At 39.8% G+C, this 20,154-nt stretch overlaps 1 long non-coding RNA gene across 2 annotated transcripts in view; it reads left to right on the top strand.

The window, feature by feature from the left end:
• Positions 1-20,154, top strand: part of LOC135320091 (uncharacterized) — a 483,416-nt gene that overhangs the window by 249,061 nt on the left and 214,201 nt on the right. For both annotated transcript variants that reach the window (XR_010379267.1, XR_010379268.1), the window contains one exon: positions 1,496-1,720. This is a non-coding gene — a long non-coding RNA (uncharacterized LOC135320091). The remainder of the gene's footprint in view (positions 1-1,495; positions 1,721-20,154) is intronic.

The following is a 20,154-nucleotide window of genomic DNA, read 5'->3' as shown; positions in this document are numbered from 1 at the left end:
TAGCACATGTTGCAAAAGAACTGCATGCTTACTTCCCCTTGTTGTCACCGCAAAAGCTTTCTTTTTATTTAGTATGACTTAGGTTACAATGTAAATACAGATAGGATACCTTCGTGCAGGGCTTCCGTCATAGATCTGATTCTCTAAAATGAAACTCTCAGAGCAGATTGGTACGGTTCTCTTAGATAAGAGATCTTTTTCTCTTCTGTTAAGATCTGGGAAGTAGAACGCTCTGATTTTGATTTACTATGTGCAGAAGTAGTGTGGCTGATGGAGAAGCTGTTTACTCTTTGAGTAATTAACTATCATCCGTTGCATATTCCACCCATTGACATCTCCATCTGTGTCAAGGTGGAGAAATCACACTCTTATTTCTGTTTCCTGATCTCTTGGTTGAAACACGATTGACATCATCTGAAATGCGCCAAAGCTTATTCCAGTTGGAACTTACCTAGGGCATCACTTCTTAAATTAGCAGGATGCTTTTCAGAGTGCAGAAGAGGAGACCTTTTCCACTGGAGACCCGCATTCACAGAGGGAGCCCAGGAGTCCCGTGGGAAGAGGTCTAGGGGAGTAAGATGAATCCCAGGAAGCTGACTTGTGTGTGTTCCTCCTTCTCAGTTATTTACTTCCTATCAAACTCTGTGTTTTGTATCTCTGCACGTAAAGAAAGCCTGTAAAAAAAAGAACCTCTTAATTCTGAGAAGATAGAAATGAATTTTTACAGAGGGAAAGGGGAAAACAGACATTTTCTTTAGAGAAGAAGGCATTTTACATCCCAGTAAGAAGTGATTCTTTTTTTTCTGGTGAAAAAGGAAAAAAAAAATGTAGGCCCACGATCCGAGCTGCCGTCACCCACCTCAGCCACAGAGAATGCCTCCCAGAGCTGGGAGTGAGGTCGCCACCCCACGGGGCATTCTCCGGGACTTCCGGCTGAAGGGAGAACTTGGCGGACGCTGAATATGGTCTCCTCCAAGTCCCCATAAATCAAACCAGGTTTGTCTAAGATTGTGGCATGGGAGAGGCCAAGCTCAAACAGACCTAATTGAGGGTGCATTTTACAAAACTGAATCACTGCAGCTTGAACATGTTCTTAAACATAAACGTTGAATTAGACAGAAGCTGTTTTGAATTGTTCCAATTAGCAACCTGCCAAGCTTGATTCCTGATGGGATAAGTGGGTCATCTAAGTCTCACTGAAGTTCTTATTTTTTTTTAAGAGTTGTTTGTGTGTATATGTTTGTCTATGTGTGTGCTTACCATTATTCTGTGTTTTAATCTCTTCCATGTTCATGGTAGCGGGTGTTGCCTCCATATTGCAAATGGTTCCCATCAGCAGATTCTCTGCTAATTAGAGAAGTCGTCTTCCAAGGGACAATTCAAAGACGTAAATTTCCACGTGAAGGAAAAGGCTATTCCAGAAGCCTTGGTCACAGACCTAAAAAGGAATAGATGTAAACTGCTGTTAAATGTTTTCCATTTTCCTATTTTGCAGGTATTCTGGCACCAAGAGGGTTCTCCTCCCCCGCTCTTGGGAAAGTTTCGCATTCTGGGCGCTTCCTCTCCTCACCCAACAAGGGTGTTTTGTGTCTTGATCCCAGTGGAAGAGCCTGGCACACAAACAGCCAGGCCCATTCATTCCTGGAGCAGTTTTACATATGCAAGACTGAAGCCAAGATTAACGTCTTCATCCCAGACGTGCTCATTCAGATCCTTTCGGGTAAGTTCAAGCCCTGAGCGCGTTAGGATGGGAAGCAGGATTTGAACACGTGTTTCCGATCAGTAAGTCTGCTCTTGCTCGCGTAGGTACCTCTTTGTTGCAATCCAGTGATCCAAATGGATATTTAATAGAATGATGTTTACTTCGTCCAACTGGAGTTCTTCCAAGGGCCAGAGATGGCGTCACCCACCCGGGTGGTCATGTTGGCTCTCTGCTGGGGCAGGGCCACTGCCAAGCTTGACAGAATCCCCCACCCTGACTCCCAGACTCCCCAGCCAGCAGCTTCAGACTGGCTTCCTTTTGGAAAGGAAAGCCTAGAACTCTGCGTTTTCACTGGCCAGATATTTTGAATAAACCTTATGCCCTTGGTGCTGGCCATTTTTCACAGAGTTCTTTGAGACTTTGATTACAGGTGCTAAAGAAATGCCCCTTTCATTTGCCACAGAGATGAAGGTTATGCAAGTGAATATTATTTAAGGTGTACTGGTGGGGCCAGAAACGATGTGGGATATCAGAGGTGGGGGCTGAGGCTGAGTGAGGTGGGGGAAAGCCGTGGGATTCAGTCCAGGAGGCTAGAGGTGGCTTCGTGAAATGGGCAGGAGATGTGACAATACAGGGCTGTCTTCTGGGTACCCATGATAAGACCCTTTGGGTACCAGAGAACTCCTCAAGGCCTAGGTGGGTGGAAAAAGCCGATGCTGTTGGATGACCTTACCCAAGGCTGTTTTCAGAAGAGCTGGTAGCTCACCCCCGCTTCTGCTGCTCAGAGCAGCGAAAGAGAAAAATCAGACCCAAAGAAAGCCTGAGCCATGTTCAATGTTTTTCTCTTTCCTACTTATTTTCCATGTTTTAGTAATTTTTACTTTGCAATTTTCCTTTGTTCCAAGAACAATGCCACCTTTATCCTATTTAAATTATACCTTAGAGTTTAGATTCAAAAGCTCACAGGGCCATGATGTTATTCTCAGGATCCCATTCACCTGAAGGCATAAACAGTAGATTTTACAGGTTGACTTTCCATTATGTCTTTACCTATATCTGGGATCCAGTTTTAAATACATCTTCTTCTCCAGAAATTATCAGAAAATTTAATGTTTCCCTGCCTTGATGGGATAATTTACTAAACTTAATCTTAGTTGGAAAATCCTCAGCCGAACCTTCATGTGGTGAATGTTATATAGAAAATACACAGTTGATCCGTACAGAAGCATGCTGACCGATGCCATCTTTTGCTCTGTCTTCTTTTCTCTGCAGTAACACCCATGGTGAAAGGTAGGGACACACAATGATTTGCTTTTTCTTGGGTTATCTGCATAAGAGATGGGGAAGTGACTGCCATTTGGTATGCGAATGTAACCCTGCGGGCTAGATTCAGCTCTACTGAATCCTATCAAAAATACCAAAAAGGCAAGATGCAGTTACTAGCCGGAATTGGAATCTTTCGCTGGTTCCACCACCTGGGTACTCTGCGTGCTGTGCAGGGGGTCAGTATAGTCTCCCTGTAAAGCGTCAGATAGTAAGTGTGTTACGCTTTGTGAACCACGGTGTCCCTGTTTCACCCACTGAACTCTGCTGCTGTAGTAATGGCACATCCAGAGATAGAGAACATGTGAACAAATCGGCGTGCCTGTGTTCCAATAAAACTTTATTTACAAAAAAACTAGGTGGGGGCCATGTTTGGCCTGAGAGCCATTGTTACCCATCCCTTGCACAATATCATAGTTTTTCTTTAAAACAATACGCCTTTTCCCACTCTGATTTGTCCAGATTTTTCGCCTTTGCAGCATGCTATGCTGTGCTATACACCCCCCGCCATTGCTTTTGCCCATAAATTCTAACATATAAAACCACCTTCATAAACTTCTGCCGTCACCATGCTTCATGGCAAGGTTAGTCTTATGTCAGAAGTTTATTATCCTGCTCAAAACTGCCTGTTAAACAGATTGCATTGTGGTTTCTTTTGGGCAACGAGGCCTGCAGGCCACAGGCCTGCATGACTGTGGGAGAGAGTAGAGAACTGGGGAACTCATGACAGTGTGTGTTTATGGCAAAAACAGGGCGAGCCGGTAATACTCAGGAATGAGAACAGTAAGTAGCTATTGTTGCAGCAAAGATTCTGAAAGAAGAAGGGGACAGATGTTTCAGGCCTCTAGGAGTTGAGAAAGAGAAGAGGCCCATTCTTGTTCGCCGTTACCATGGTGAAAAGTGTGGCGTATTATGCAGCTCCTTTTTATGCGAATAAACACAATTCTGTAAACCGACATGATTCAGGGAGGCCTTCTGCTTGACCATATTCTGCTGCTAAGTTTTGCATTTTGAGATTTAAGCTTTTACAACAAGGTAAACCTTGTCCTCCAGAAAAACGTGGAGTGGCCGACAAGGCTCAGTATGAGATGTTTGTCTCTGTATCCCTGTTCCGTCCGCTCCAGTGGTAGGGCGATGTTCTCCTGGTTGATTGTGCTGTATCTAACTCACATCACGTGAGGAGACCTAATAATCAGATAGAGCTGAATCAAAAAGTCAAGGGGAGACAAAGCCCAGTCACCCTTTGTGTCCAAACGTGGTGTATGTTGATATGTTCCCTTATTTTCCTTCAATTGATCTCTCCTAATTGGTATCAGATAATGTCATTTCTTTCAGTTTATTCATTTAGCTTTTAAATCCACTGCCAAGCACCTTATGTTCTCTGCGGTGCACGCATCCCCTTTCGTTGAATTTAGTTAAGCAGCACTAACTCTGGTGGTGAATGTTCTGTGAGTGCTTGTTAAGTGCTGAGTGGTGCTTTGAAGATGTCCGTGAGTGATCTCATTAGACTTCTGTATAAATGTGGGATGGGTATTATAATAAATTGCCCAAGGTCACTGATTTGAATCAAAGTGGTTCGACTTTGTGAAGCCAGAGCTATAAACTTGATGTGGAAGTCGAGAGAACTCTGTGCCACAATTCACAGAGCTCGGAGTATCTGGGAGCAGTGAAGACCAGGTTGTCTTGGGATCAGAGAGTTGACTTTTGAGGAGGCTGAAGTCACTTTGTATCCGTTACCTGTCACGGTGTAACAAACTACCACGCGCAGAACAGCTTAAGACATGCTTGTTATCTCTTGTTATCTTAAAACATGCAGTGTCTGTGGGTCAAGAGTCTGGGCGAGACTTGGCTGGGTCCTCACACAGCTTCATTCAAGGTGTCAGCTGGGCTGTGTCCCCATCGGGAGGCGTGACTAGGGGAGGGTCCACTTCTGAGCTCCCTCAGGTTGTTGGTGGAATCTGATTCCTTGTGGCTTTAGAAATGTGCAGAACTAAAAGGGAAAACAGGGATGGTGACTTCACAGATGTAATCTCAGAGAAAAAGGTACCACCCTTTCACTGAGCAAATGAAGGCAAGAAGTTGGAATTACTGCATAAGCCACAGAATTTGTGGCAATTTGTTACTCGGCAAGAGAATTAAGATATATATTGCAACATGGCTAGATATCAAAGACACAGTTTGGGTGAAAATACGAGCGTGTAATAGGATACGTATCAACATGATTTACAGAAACATGGAACACACCCAGACCACTATACGTTTCATAAAGACAGATGAGCAGATGACTCATGTGACTCATATTACATAGCTGCCATTGGGACAGGGAAGGGAATTGAGGTCGGGAATAGGGATCAAAGGGAACACACCGTAAACAGTGGAGGGTTTTCGACCATTGGTGATAATGCCCAGGGAGCTGACCAGTTTGGCATATAATTTACCCATCCTCCTGTACCAGAGACTCAAAAGAAGGGACGGGGCTGTATTTTAAAGTATCAGTTAACACATTCCACCCCCCCCCGCCCCAAAAGTTCATTAAGATGAAAGTAAACAGACAAAAATTACTTCCCCTGTAGATAGACTTAAACTGTTAGAGTTATTTTGGTGACCAGAATCACAGTTACGTGGAATATTGCCAACCCTAGAAATTTATGTTTAAAAAAATACCAGCTGGTTCACCTTGAATTTACTGCTCAACCCAGCTAGACAGCCCAGCGCCTCTCACAGCTGGATAATTACTTTGCACATGAGTCACGGTACTCTTTCTTTTGTGCTGATGCTCTGATTTCTTTGTCATTAGTCTGGGCAGGAAAGGTCACAGAGAAGCAATTTTCCTTTAAAACTGAGAGTTATGAAAAATAATTACGTGTCAGCCAGTGATGAGAGGGTCTTCTCATCAGAAAGTCCAGACTTGGAAAGCAGGTTCTCTGTCGAGGCTTTATAATCCTGACGTGTTACAGTGGTTGCTGCTCAGTCTGTGTATGCATTTGTTATGTTCAGTGAGGCTCCTCTCCTCCCGCTGTATAGAGGAAACCGAATGAAGCAACAGCGGACTTTGTTAGGAGCCCGAGTTTGGTGATAACTTCAAGTAGACACTCAGGTTCCTCATTTTCAACTGTCAGTAACTTCCCTGTAGGTGAACAGAGCATCTTCTTGTGCCCGTGACCTCCGCACCGGAAGAGATTTGATGAAATGAGTGAAGAACTCCTGTCTGTGTTTTTCTTTCCTAACAGAAGCTCAGAAACAGTGAGTCTGTGTGAACTATTCTAAATCCTTTTTATGTGGAGCTCTCAGGAAGCAATGTAGCCATGGCTCAGTGTTAATGATGTTTTGGAAACCCGGTTCTGTTTGAACTCCTGGGACTTCAAAAACGATGGCTTTACCACAGTGACTCATGTACCGAGTCTGGATGCAAAGTAAACAGGAGTTCCCCCGTTTACTGTTTGGAAACTGGGGGCCTGCAGAAGCCATGTTAAATCTTGCTAACAACTTGTTTATTGCATTGAGCATTTTGATCTGTGATCGAAGAGGAAGTGTGGGTAGAGAACGCTAGCTTTAGTCAACAAAAGTAACTTGATCCACTAAAGATATTTTCATTACCAGTGAGACACACTTTTCTGTTGGTATTTCAAGTCTGACATTAGTTCAAGGTTAAAGCAAAATGCTGATTCACTACCCCCCCCCCATTTTTTTTTCCTCTTGAGAAAATAGTATACACAAAACAAAAAGATGAAAAATGAAAGATTCTCTTTTGGGATAATGTAGTCTTAGTGGGATGAGTCATAAGTAAACAAATAACACCAAAATGATAAGGACTCCGTGCAGATATGTTTAAGGTGAAGAGAAAACATCTGGGGATACATTGTCACTGAGAAAGTCGCCTAAGAGATGGTCTTGAGCCAAGCCTTAAGTAGAAAAAGGTGGCCAAGGAAATGTTCAGTTTTTTTTTTTTAAGTTATTTTTTTGGCGGGGGGGGCGGTAGGGAGGTAATTAGGTATGTTTGTTTATTTACTTTTTTTTAGGTACTAGGGTATGAACAGAAATGAGTTTTAAGATGGCAGGAGGATGTCTCCACTCCCCATGGGAATTTGTGTAGGACTAGGGACTTTGAGATAATTTGGTGTGTCTGTGGTGTGAAACATTTGGGCAGGTAGATGGCGAGCAGGAGGACTTCAGTCTGCCAGTGCAGGAAAGATAGGCCACACCGTGAAAATCCACAGGGACAGTGGCATCATGTTTATTGACACAGGCAAACTGTGAAGGATTGTGAGCCAGAGAGCGGCGTGGCCATATTTGCAGACTAGAATGGTTATTCTGTGAACAGTGTGGAGATAACCAGTGGAAGGGATGGAAGACCTTGCTAGCGTGGGAGAGCAGAAAAGACAGGACCACAAAGTGCTGGCTGTGCACATGGGGAGGACAGAGGGAAGAGCAGTCCCTGGGGACCCCTACGTCAGCACATGTGTAGAAGGTCTGGTTTATTAGGCCGTGCTGACTAATAGGATCGAATGTGGACATAAGTGCCCTCGTCCGCTGTCTCTCTTTCCATGGTGTCAGTTTCCTGCGGTCAACCAAGATCTGAAAATATTAATTGTAAGATTTCAGATGTAAAGAATTCATACATTTTAAATTGCACGCCGTTCTGAGGAGTGAGGAAATGTCTCAGCATCACCCCATTGTCCAGGGAATCCCACCTCTTGGTGACTTAGCAGCTGCCTCAGTCATCAGATGGACTGTCGTCGCAGTGTTTGCGTTAAGTGACCCTTATTTTACTTAATAACGACTCCAAAGCACAAGAGTAGTGATGCAGGCAATTCACCTGTGCCAGAGAGCAGCCCTAAAGTGCTTCCTTGAAGCGAAAAGGCAAAAGTTCTCAACTTAAAAAAAAAAAAAAAAAAAAAAAGTATGAGGAGGTTGCTAAGGTCTACAGTAAGAAGTCACCTTCTGTCTGTGAAATTGTAAAGAAGGAAGAAGGAATATGTGTTAATTTTGGTCTTGTACCCTTAATTTTCCCTCTACCCTTCCAGGTTCTTGGCTGAGGCATGCTCCCCCCGCCCCCCCCGTAATAAAAGACAAATTTCACTGGAGAAAAACAGAAGCTTAATAACGTGTATACCTCCCATATACATGGGAGATACCTAGGCAAGCTGAGTAACTCCCTGCATTGGCCCAAGCCACCGCCTTAAACACTATTTCCAACTAAAGACAGAAGAAGGTGTTGAGGGTGGGAAAAGTCAGTTATGGGAGGTGACCAGGAAAAGCACATGAAACAAGAGTGAGGTCCTTAGGCAGATTTAACTCCTTACCTTCTCCATTGGTAAGACTTTCTTGAAATTTAGAGTCCTGGTTCTGAGAGAGAGAGAGAGACACCCTTACAAACAGAGGTTTCCCTTGTAAATGTGAACATCTCTTATGAAAGGGTCACTTCAATTGAGTTTACAGAGCTGTTCCTGCATCTCCTGTTTCTTTAAAGTAGCCTTAAGATAATCCTTAAGCCAAATAGGCATATTTGGGGGTGTCACATTCTGCACCCTTCAACTCATTAGAGACTTCAGAAACCATTGCCTCAAACTCTTACTTGTAGAGAAAGATGATTCCAGAGAAATCAAGTAACTTGCCCTGGATACGCCGTGAACTACCATTAGCCGTGGGGCATTGCTGTTTTCAGGGTGTGCCACTTCTCTTTGGTAAACAGTGTAGAACACATATCCAGCATCAAAGAGCTTGATTAAATATTTTTAGTCAGTAACAGAAGAGTATCTGAAACATTAAATTCTTCTTTAGCTATTGAGATAAAATTCATTGCAGAAGTTATCTGTGGAAATGAAAGACTAAAAATATATGTGCGTTTACGTATGATTTTCTCTATAAAAAATATGGTCCTTAAGGTTCATTTCTACTCTGTTTTTCTTCTATCAGCCTCAGGGAAAAAAATACAGTGGGTTCAACAAAGCATAATGTTATGGTAAATGGATTTTATGTTTAGAGAATTTTAGTCTAAAAGAAGAATTTAAGCAGAACTGTTTGGTAAAAACACTTCGACTCTGATAAAGCAAAAGCAGTTGATGAGCTATTGTGATAGAGAAACAATTTGAAGTTCTGTCAAAGTCAATGAAATTTTGTACAGAATTTCTCACATAGCACATTTCAGTCTTGGAGGAGAAAGAATCTTCCCTTGAAAAATCAGTTATGCCCATCTAGTCATAGCCATAAGCAACCTAAAGGAAAAAAAAAAAACCTAAGAAATGCTTTTTCCCTGAATCATGAAGTTGATTCTTAAGAACTTGGAGATATTTCCTAAAAATGATTTCTTTCTGAACTCTCTGAATTATTACTGAGATCAAAAGCCAATTTGCCTACTTCTTTGTACATAAGAGAAGAGGTTCATCATTCTTTTCTTTTTTCTTTTCTTTTCTTTTCTTTTCTTTTCTTTTCTTTTCTTTTCTTTTCTTTTCTTTTAACTGAAGTGCAGTTGATTTACAATATTGGGCTAGTTTCAAGTGTACGGCAAAGTGATTCAGTTATATATATATTTAGATTATTTTCCATTGTAGATTATTATAAGATACTGAATATTGTTACCTGTGTTACACAGTAAATCCTTCTTGTTCATCTGTTTATACATAGTAGTTTGTATGTGTTAACCCCACACTCCCAATTCCCCTCCCCACTTTCCTGTTTGGTAACCATAAGTGTGTTTTCTCTATCTGTGAGTCCATTTGTTTTATATATAGATTCATTTGTAGTATTTTTTAAGTTCTACATACAAGTGATATTATATAATATTTGTCTTTCTCTGACTTACTTCACTTAGTGTGATAATCTCTAGGTCCGTCCATGTTGCAGCAAATGGCAATACTTCATTTGTTTTTATTGCTGAGTAATATTCCATTGTGTGTGTGTCTGTGTGCGTGTGTATAAATATATATACACATACATAATAAACACCACATCTTCTAAAACCAATCATCTGTTGATGGACATTTAGGCTGTTTCTGTGTCTTGGCTATCATGACAGTGCTGCTGTGAGCATTGGGGTGCGTATATCTTTTCGAATTAGAGTTTCCTTTTTTTTTCTAGTTACATGCCCAGGAGTGGGATTGCTGGATCATATGGTAGGCTCTATTTTTAGTTTTTTTAAGGAATCTCCATACTGTTTTCCATAATGACTGCACCAAACTACATTCCCACCAGCAGTGTAGGAGGGTTCCCTTTTCTCCACACCCTCTCCAGCATTTATTATTTGTAGACTTCTTAATGATGGTCATTCTAACCAGTGTGAGATGATACCTTATTGCAGTTCTGATTTGCACTTCTCCAGTGATAAGCAATGTTGAGCATCTTTTCACGTGCCTGTTGGCCATCTGTATGTCTTTGGAGAAACGTCTGTTTAGATCTTATGCCTGTTTTTTGATTGAGTTGTTTGGTTGTTTTGATATTGAATCGTATGAGCTGTTTTTATGGTTTGGAAATTAACCCCTTGTTGGCTGCATCATTTGGAAATATTTTCTCCAAGTCCAAAGGTGGTCTTTTCATTTTGTTTATGGCTTCTTTAGCTGAGAAAAAACGTTTAAGTTTCATTAGGTCCTATTTGTTTATTTTTGCTTTCAATTCTTTTGCCTTGGGAGACTGACCTAAAAAAAAACATTGCTACGATTTATATCAGAGAATGTTTTGCTTATGTTCTCTTCTAGAAGTTTTGTGGTGTCATGTCTTGTATTTAAGTTTTTAAGCCATTTTGCTTTTATTTTTGTGTGTTGTATGAGGGAGTGTTCTAACTTCATTGATTTACATGTGACTCTCGAGCTTTCCCAATACTACTTGCTGAAGAGATTGTCTTTTCTCCATTGTATATTCTTGCTTCCTTTGTCGAAGATTAATTGACCGTAGCTGTGTGGGTTTATTTCTGGGCTCTCGGTTCTGTTCCATTGATCCATATGTCTGTTTTTGTGCCAATACCACACTGTTTTGATTACTGTAGCTTTGTAGTATTGTCTGAATTTAGGGAGGGTTATGCCCTCAGCTTTCTTTTCTTCCTCAGGATTGCTTTGGCAATTCTGGGTCTTTTATGCTTTCATACAAATTTTAGGATTATGTATTCTAGTTCTGTGGAAAATGTCATTAGGATAATTTGAGAGGGGTAGCATTAAAACTGTAGTATGGACATTTTGACAATATTAACTCTTTCATGCCACAAACATGGGCTGTATTTCCATTTCTTTGCATCATCTTCAGTTTTCTTTATCAGTGTTTTATACTTTTCTGAGTATAGGTCTTTCACCTTCTTGGTTAGGTTAATTCCTAGGTATTTTATTTTTTGAAGATTTTAAGCAGGATTTAAAAAAAAATTGACTTTATTCTTTTAGAGCAGTTTCAGTTTCACAACAGAATAGAGCAGAAAATACAGAGTTTGCACATAGCCCTCCCCACCCACACATACATACTCCCCTACGCTCAACATTGCTCATCGGTATAGCCTATTTGGTACAATCGATGAAACAACATGGGCATATTATTATCACCAAAGTCCATAGTTTACATTAGGGTTCACGCTTGATGTTGTACATTCTATGGACTTTGACAAACACATAATGACATACCGCCACCACTACATTAACATACAGAATAATGTCATTGCCCGAAAAATCCCTTGTGCTCCATCTGTTCATTCCTCCCTCCCTCTCCCCAAGCTCCTGGAAACTACGATCTTTTTATTGCTTCTGTAGCTGTGCCTTCTCCAGAATGTCAGTTGGTTGGAATTGTACAGTTTGTAGCCTTTTCAGACTGGCTTCTTATCATTTAGCAATATGTCTTTTTAAGTTTCTTCTATGTCTTTCATGGCTTGATAGATTTTTTTTTTTACTGTGCATATGTTTTAAAATTTACATATATATACAGTTCATTGTTTCTGAGAACGTTTGGAGCTTTAGCTTTTTTTAACTTACATAGTTATCAAAGGAATAAAGCCAACCGCAAAATAAAAATTAGCTAAAAAAGATACATACACCCTGCTAGTAACAGCAGCATTACTTATAATTGCCAGGATATGGAAGCATTAAACAGGATTTTTTTTTTAACTTTCTCTTTCTGATATTTCCTTTTTTTGTAAAGAAATACAACAGATTTCTGCTTGTTAATCTTGTATCCTGCCACCTTGCTGAAGTCATTTGTTAGTCCTAATAGTTTTTGTGTGGTGTCTTTGGAGTTCTCAGTAGAGTATTATGTTATCTGCAGATAGTGAAGTTTTACTTCCTTTCTTCCAATTTGGATCCCTGTTATTTCTTTTTCTTGTCTGATTGCTGTGACTGGAACTTCCAATACTTTGTTGAGTAGAAGTGGTTAGAATGGGCATCCTTGTCTTGTTCTTGAATTTAGCAGGTATGCTTTCAGCTTTTCACTGTTGAGTATTATATTGGCTATGGGCTTGTTAAAAATGGCTTTTATTATGTTGAGGTCTGTTCCCTCTATCCCCGCTTTGTTGAGAGATTTTATCATGAATGGATATTGAATTTTATCAAATGCTTTATCTATTTAAATGATCTTGCGGGTTTTGTCCTTTCTTTTGTTAACGCGGTATATCACGTTGGTTGATTTGCGTCTGTTGAACCATCCTTGTGACCCTGGAATGAATCCAACTTGATCATGGTATATGATCCTTTTTATGTATTGTTGAATTCAGTTTGCTAATATTTTGTTGAGGATTTTTGCATCTATATTCTTCAAACATGTTGGCCTGTAATTTTCTTTTTTGTAGTGCCTTTGTCTGTTTTTGGTATTGGGGTGATGCTGGCTTCACAGAATAAGCTTGGAAGTGTTCCCTCTTCTTCAGTCTTTTGGAAGACTTTGAGAAGGATTGTTATAGGTTCTTTGTATGTTTGGTAGAATTCCCCAGCAAAGCCATCCCATCTTTGACTTTTGTTTGCAGAGAGTTTTGTTTGTTTGTTTGTTTTTAAATTACAGATTCTATTTCACTTCTATTGATGGGTCTGTTCAAATTATCTATTTCTTCTTGATTCAGTTTTGGCAGTCTGTATATTTCTAGAAACCTGTCCATTCTTTTCCAGGTTGTCTAATTTCTTAGCATGTAACTGTTCATAGTAGTCTCGTGTGATTTTGTTGAATTTCTGTGATGTTGATTGTTATTTCTCCTCTTTTGAGTCTTACGTTATTTATTTGGGTCCTCTCTCTTTTCCTCTTGGTGAGCCTGGCCACAGGTTTGTGGATATTGTTTACACTTTCAGAGAACCAGCTCTTGGTTCTGTTGATTTTTTTCTTTTGGTTTTTAATCTCTGTTTTATTTATTTTCTCTCTGATCTTTATTATTTCCTCCCTTCTGCTGATTTTAGGTTTTGTTCTTCTTTTTCTAAATCTCTTTGGTAGTTTAGTTTTTTTTACTTGAGATATTTCTAGTTTTTTGAGGAAGGCCTGTATTGCTTTGAACGTCCCTATTAGAACTGCTTTTGCTGCATCTCATTGCTTTTGTAAGGTGTTTTTATTGCCATTTGTCTCTATGTATTTTCTGATTTTGTCTTTGATTTCATTACTGACCAATTGGTTTTTTAGTATCATGTTGTTTAGTCTTTATGTGATTTTTTTTTTAAACTGATTTTCTTTCAGTAGTTGATTTCTAATTTCATACTGTTGTGGTCAGAAAAGGTGCTTGAAATAATTTTTATTCTCTTTTATTCTCTTGTTCAGGCTTGTTTTGTGTCCTAGTACGTCATCTATCCTAGATAATGTTCCATATGTGCTTGACAAGAATGTATATTCTGGGGTATTTTTGGATGTGGAGTCCTATGGATATCAATTAAGTTAAACTTTTCTATTGTGTCATTTAGGGTCTCTGTTGCCTTACTGATTTTCCATCTGGAAGACCTGTCCGTTGATGTCAGTGGAGTGCTAAAGTCTCCTACTATTACTGTATTCCTATCATTTTCTCCATTTATATCTGTTAGTATTTGTATTTATATTTATGTGCTCCTGTATTGGGTGTGTATAAGTTAGGTTCAGTATTATTGAAGCTGCTTTTAAAAACAGATTGTCAACAATGAAAGAGAAATGCATTCACCTCGTTTTCAAATAGTTTTTAAAGTTTTCTTAGTCTTATTGAGTAATAGTCTCTAGCTCTTTTTGATTAATAGAAGGGCACAATACCAGGGTTTTGTCTGAAAATACCTTCAGAACATCCTTCCTTTTCATTACCATTATCAAAACTCTATTAAAAACATTGTGAAAAAGATTTTAAGACAAAAAATAAAGATAAAATATAGAAAAAGTGGCAAATATGTCTGTCACAGTAATCAGTGTAAATGAGTCCCTTTCACAGGAAAAAATATTTTTATGACTATGTGTGCTGCAGGTATTAACTACACTTAGTGTTGATCATTTTGCAATATATATAAATATTGAATCGTGGTGTTATGCTCCTGAAACTATTATAATATTGCATATCAATTTAAAAATAAATGTAAATGAGATAAATGTATCCACCTGTTGAAAGCAAAAGATTTTTCACACTTAAATACACACACACCTTAAATAATTATATCAAGTAGAAATAGTAACTACTGTCATATTCCATCACAATCAGTAAAATGAGAAATCAGCCACAAAAATAGAAAGTGAAAAGGAACACCCTGAAATTTTTAAGTAAAATAAAACAAATTACAATCTATGTCTTAACTATTGAGTAAAAGAGAACATAAAAACTCAAAATGCAGAATTTATAGAAAAGAACAAATTTTTGTGTGTAGCTAAAACATGCTCATAAGAAACTGAGTAACTTTCAGTAAGTGTATTAGTGAATAGAAAAGAGAAAGTATGTGAAGAACATTCAACTGAAATTGTTAGAATAAGCAGTTTAAAATAAAACTAATATATTCCTTCAATTTTGCTCTGAATCTTAAAAAGAGATAAAGTCTGAATTAAATGAAAAAAAGTAAAACTAATTAAAAAACAAAAATGAAATTAAACACTCAAAAACAGACATATGATAAAACATAAATAAAACATAAACAAATAAACTCTTTGGGAAAATGAGTAAAATGAGTAAGTTAGTAGATTATATAACTTAAAAGTTGGTAATAGCACAAATCCAAAATTTGAAATAAAGAAATAACAGATAAAATTAAATGAATTACGGACTGACTTACTTTACTGTAGTCTATGGAAATAAGTTGGAAAACTGTATAAGAACAGATATTTTTTAAATACCCTGCAGAAGTGTTTTGATAAAATTTATTACATTAAAGGACAATGATGAATATCTGTTTCTGAAAGTTTCTCTTATGGACCTCAAAACAGTCTATATTTTCGAGTAAAAAGAATAAAGAAATAAAAAGCACATAGAGACAGTAACTGATGATGTGTCTGTGTTAGTTGTTGATGTCGGCATACTGCCATTTATTTAGTCAAGAAATAGTGATTGGAAGCTGCTGAGAGCCACGCACTGTGTCAGACACTGAAGATGCACTGGTTAGAAGGCAAAACTGAGACCCTGTCCTTGAGGGGCTCACAGCCTAGTCTTGGAGGAGAAGCATCAAATAATCACACATTTGTGTATGCGCACACACACACAGACACACACACAGTGGCAATAATGACAACTGCAAAGGGGAGAAAGTTCAGGGCTCCAAAAACATTTTATAAATGGATGTACAGTTGGGAAAGAAAATGAACTTATTTAAAATTGAAACAGTTTATGGAAGGGCTCCCTCGCACCCTCTCCTCTCCACTCCATCCAGCCGAGCCCACGCGCTATAAATAATGCCTTGTATTAGTTTCTTTATGCAAATATAGACCATTAAACACTAGCCTTTTCCCATATCTTCTGTAAAGGTCTGATGCTTTCGTCTTGTGCATGTGTGTAGTATTTCATTGTGTACCATATCATAGTTTACTGAGCTGTTCCTGTTGACACTTATTTCCAGTCATTTGCACATTTCACATGTTGCTTGGATCTAGCCAAATGATGGCAAATCAGACATTGATAGCTACTGTGAAAAATCGTGTCATCTGTTTTTCTGTGTCTCGTTAAATGTAAGAGAGCAATTTTCTCTGTCGACAACATTGTGCTTTGAACCTGTGTGTAAACTTTTTTCTTCCGTTCGTGAGTATGACTGCTGAACTCACTACAGTATTTCAGCCTGCGTCAGTTCCCCTCCCGCCCAACCACAGAAATGGTCATAAAATGAAAACACAAATAAAGCTATACTAATCCATCAGTGTTTGACAAAGAGTTTGTTATTAATAAATGCCTTTGATGATTTTTAAATCCTTGCCGGCTGTTTAGAAATAATTCAGGATGTGAAGTATGTAAAAGTGCCTCAGTTCCCAAGCAAACTGAATTTTATGGCTGAGGTGTAAATTTCTCCCACTGTTATTTTTAGATGCTAATGTCTTGACGCAAATTAACATGTGTAGCCCCATCTCCATCCAATTTGGAAACAGGAAATGTTTCTATTGCATACTTTCTATTGAAGTCTTGACTAAGTAATTTGAACTCAGCTGCCTCTTTGAATTGCATGAGATCTGGGCTGAGATGAAGCATGCCTAGATATATTTAACCCCAGGGTTATCCCACTTGAATACACCAGTATGGGTAGACCTGTTGTCTGTGATGGATTTCAGTCTGATCAAGCCTGTTCTGTTACGATTGCTGTGTGCCCTTATTCTGTTAGTTATTCATTATTGAAAACTACCCTGACTGTTAGTGCTCATTTTTTCTGCCTGTGTTCTGATATAAACTTTGTGAACTGGGCCAGGTACACCCTCTGAGTCCAGAATAAATAAAGATTTGGCACAGTACAAGTACCCCAAGAAACTGAGACAGGAAAGTCTTCTGAGAACACACTGACTCATCAGGGAGGGCAACTATTTACGTAGCGACGGTGTTCATTTTGCCCAAATTGAGGAAGTTTATCATCCAAAAATTATAACTTAGTGGCTCTCATGAAAGTGATTTATGAGATATAAATCTATTCATACCAATTGTTAAACCCAGGCTCCAACATAATTGGGTTTAGGAAAGTTACATTTTGAGAAAGAATGCTCTCCAGCATGAGTTTTATTCAAAACAAATGGTGCAGGTCAGTGGAAGAGGGATTGTTTCTGCCTGTGCCAACCCCATGGAAGAGCCAAATTCCCCCAAATGCAAGCAAACTTCAGTCGAAATTTATACTCTCTCCACCATCATGAATCTGCTTTTCAAAGTAAATAATATCAGGTTAAAATGATTGATATCCTAATGCCTTTGTAATTGTTTCTCAGTGTTTACGTCCAGTAAGTACAGAAAGTCTCCTAACTTCAAAAGCTTTTCATAATATGACAAACTGGGTAGGATGCCATGTTACAATTATAAATTAATTCTAGAAACAGTTCAAGAACAGAGGAGTTGTTGACCCTAGATTGACTCTTTCATTCTCCACTATCTGTATGATTTTAGGAAAAGTTCCAAAGTTAAAGGAAGGCAGAAATAACAACATGTGACAATTATTACACATACGTATTGCATCTCCCCATCATTAGGGATTTCCTAATGTCCGTCAGTGTCGTCTGTATTTATAGGCCATAGCATGAAGCAGACGGAGCCAGACAGACTTGCCTTCAGGCCATAACTCCCACATTTACCAAATGACTGAGTTCAGGCAGGCAGTCGGATCCCTTAAGCCTTGGGTTCCTCATCTGCACAGTGAAGATGTATGGGGTTTAAAATAACATCATGCATCATGCCTTGACCAGGGTGCAGACCCCACACGAGTATTTTCTGTTGGGACTCAGCTCTCTTGACTGCCCTCAGATACGTAATTACTTCTTTTCCAGTTGCCTGTCCATGTATTATTTCTAATTCAAATCTTTTTAAAGACATGTGGCAGTGTACTAAGGCTACAAAGTTTGGGATTAAACTGCCACATTAATCAGCAGTGGAGCAGTAGTTATGGAAGAAGTGTAAGGAAAGGGCACGTTATTGGAGGGTAGCTGAAGAGTTAACCCTGGGTTCCTGGGAATGATGGCGAGGAGAGAAATGTGAGGGGTTGAAGGTGTTTGTTTTCCGAGAGGTGATGCTTGCTGTACCCTCGGAAGACACCCGTGGGGCCCTGGGTCTCGGTGGTGTTTATAGCACATACTTTTTAAGTAAGCTATGGAACAGACAATGTTGTCAATGTTAGCTTTTCAAAAAAACTTTACGATGCTGACTTCCATTGGCCCCTGTAGCAGAAGGGAGCTCATCCAGAGCTCAGGTTCTGGGACGCAGACTGTCTGCCCAGGTGTGGGTTACCGTTCTGTTGTCTGGAAGGTCTTCCTGGCCTCACTGGGGCTGAGAACCCCCCCCCCGGGCAGCCATGACTAGCAAGTACAGGGGGTTAAGGCCCTGGAACAACGCCCAGGGGTTAAACCACCCATGGGGGATCAATTCTGGATTTTCTGAGTCTTTAGTTGGGAAAAGCCCTACATACCTATGGTGAGAACCTCTTCTCACTTTTCTCCTTTGTTTGTTGAATGTCCTCATGTCCTCAGCAGATGCTTCCTGGGTCCCCTTCCAAATAAACCACCTGCCGTTCAGTTCCTGGACTCAGGGGTTCCTTTTGGAGAATCCACACTAAGACAGATTCCAATAGAAGTCAAAGCACGTGGCTAAATTGTAGCATTGAAGGCTTTCCCATGGGAAGATGATGCCACCAGTATAGCATAATTCACGGGAAGCTGGGTCACAAACCGCTGGGTCACGAACCGCTCTCCTGTCGGCACTCAGTGTAGATGGTCTCAAGTGATGAAGAGAGAGCGTGTACAGTCTCCTTACGTGATCCTGTTAACTCGGTCAGGCTCATGTTGAACATTCCAGAGAAACAAATAGAAATAGAAATGCAATGAGAGTGGCTTGAAGGATGCTGGTAATTTTCCCTTTTTTTTTTTTTTGGTTTGTCTGTGTCCACTTTGTGACATCCATCTGTGAATTTACATCATGAATTCACTGTGACATTCATGTTTGCTATTTTCTGGATTTTGTTATATTTCAGTGAAAAGCTTACCTCTAACTAAATTTATTTAGAAAACTATTCAAATTTAAGATTTCTAGCCCAGGCCTGAAATTCAGGCATGTTGGCTTCCTCTTCTGCAAAAAAGAATAGTTCCTCATTGTTAGGACTATGGTAGGTACTAATAATGCAGAATTATGGTTGGACTATGATGGGCATCAGTGATACAGGTAGAGTTTTCGGCCCTGGATTGGCACAAGGAGGAACTCATTAGACCATTTGCCCCTGTGTTTTCAAGGGGCATCATTTGTTTCCTCTGTAACAGGAAAGCAGGTGGCACGGTGGTAATTTATCACAAAAACGAAAAATCCTAACGTACCTTCTTAACCTGGTTGATGAATGCCAAATATTCCAACAAGTAAACTTCATTTTGGTTTAAGGAAGTCCTTGAGTTAAATCAGGGTTTATTGAAGGCTGGCAGGGAAATCTGATGATTTTGCAGACGGGAAATGCTCTACATTTCTTTGCTTTTCCTCTGGATCGAACCCAGTGAATACAGAATTTAGCCAAATCATGGAAAAAGGCAACTCCTGGTAGCTCAATGCGTACATGCTGTGTTCAACCAGATGAGATGTTAAGGACACCTTCAGTCTATCCAGTAGGGGACCTGGTTCTCGGAGAGGTGCAGTTGGCAGTCAGTGAGGGTGCGCATTGCCTAGGTTTTACAACGTATGATGTGATTAGGGGTCAGAAGGGGTGGTGGAAGTTACACTCTCTGGGGATCACGAGGGTCATTGTGGGTTGGAGTGGTTAAGAAAGTTTCACCAAGACTAAGTTTGTCCTGAAAGGGGAAGGGAGTTGAATTTGGATGAGTGGTCAGGCATCAGAAAGAGTCTTTGTACATTTAGCAGGGCACAGCCTGAGCAAAACTATGGAGCAGGTAAGAAAGGACATGACATGGGGTTATTGCAGGATTGTGGAAGTCAGGGGCCAGAAGTTAAGTTTACGACCTGAGAGGAGAGACTTCTTAGGTGGGTGACAGGTGTGAGGACGTAAGACGGAGAGCTTGAGGGCCGTGGGTTCCATTTGAGGAAAATTTTGCAGCTGTGAGCATCCTGACCACAGGACTGGTGGTCCACGCTTTGTTTCTCCTCAGCA

Source organism: Camelus dromedarius, chromosome X (assembly GCF_036321535.1).
Source record: "Camelus dromedarius isolate mCamDro1 chromosome X, mCamDro1.pat, whole genome shotgun sequence".
Lineage (NCBI taxonomy): Eukaryota > Metazoa > Chordata > Mammalia > Artiodactyla > Camelidae > Camelus > Camelus dromedarius.
Note: the sequence above shows the minus strand (reverse complement) of the source record. Positions and strands in the feature narration are given on the sequence as shown.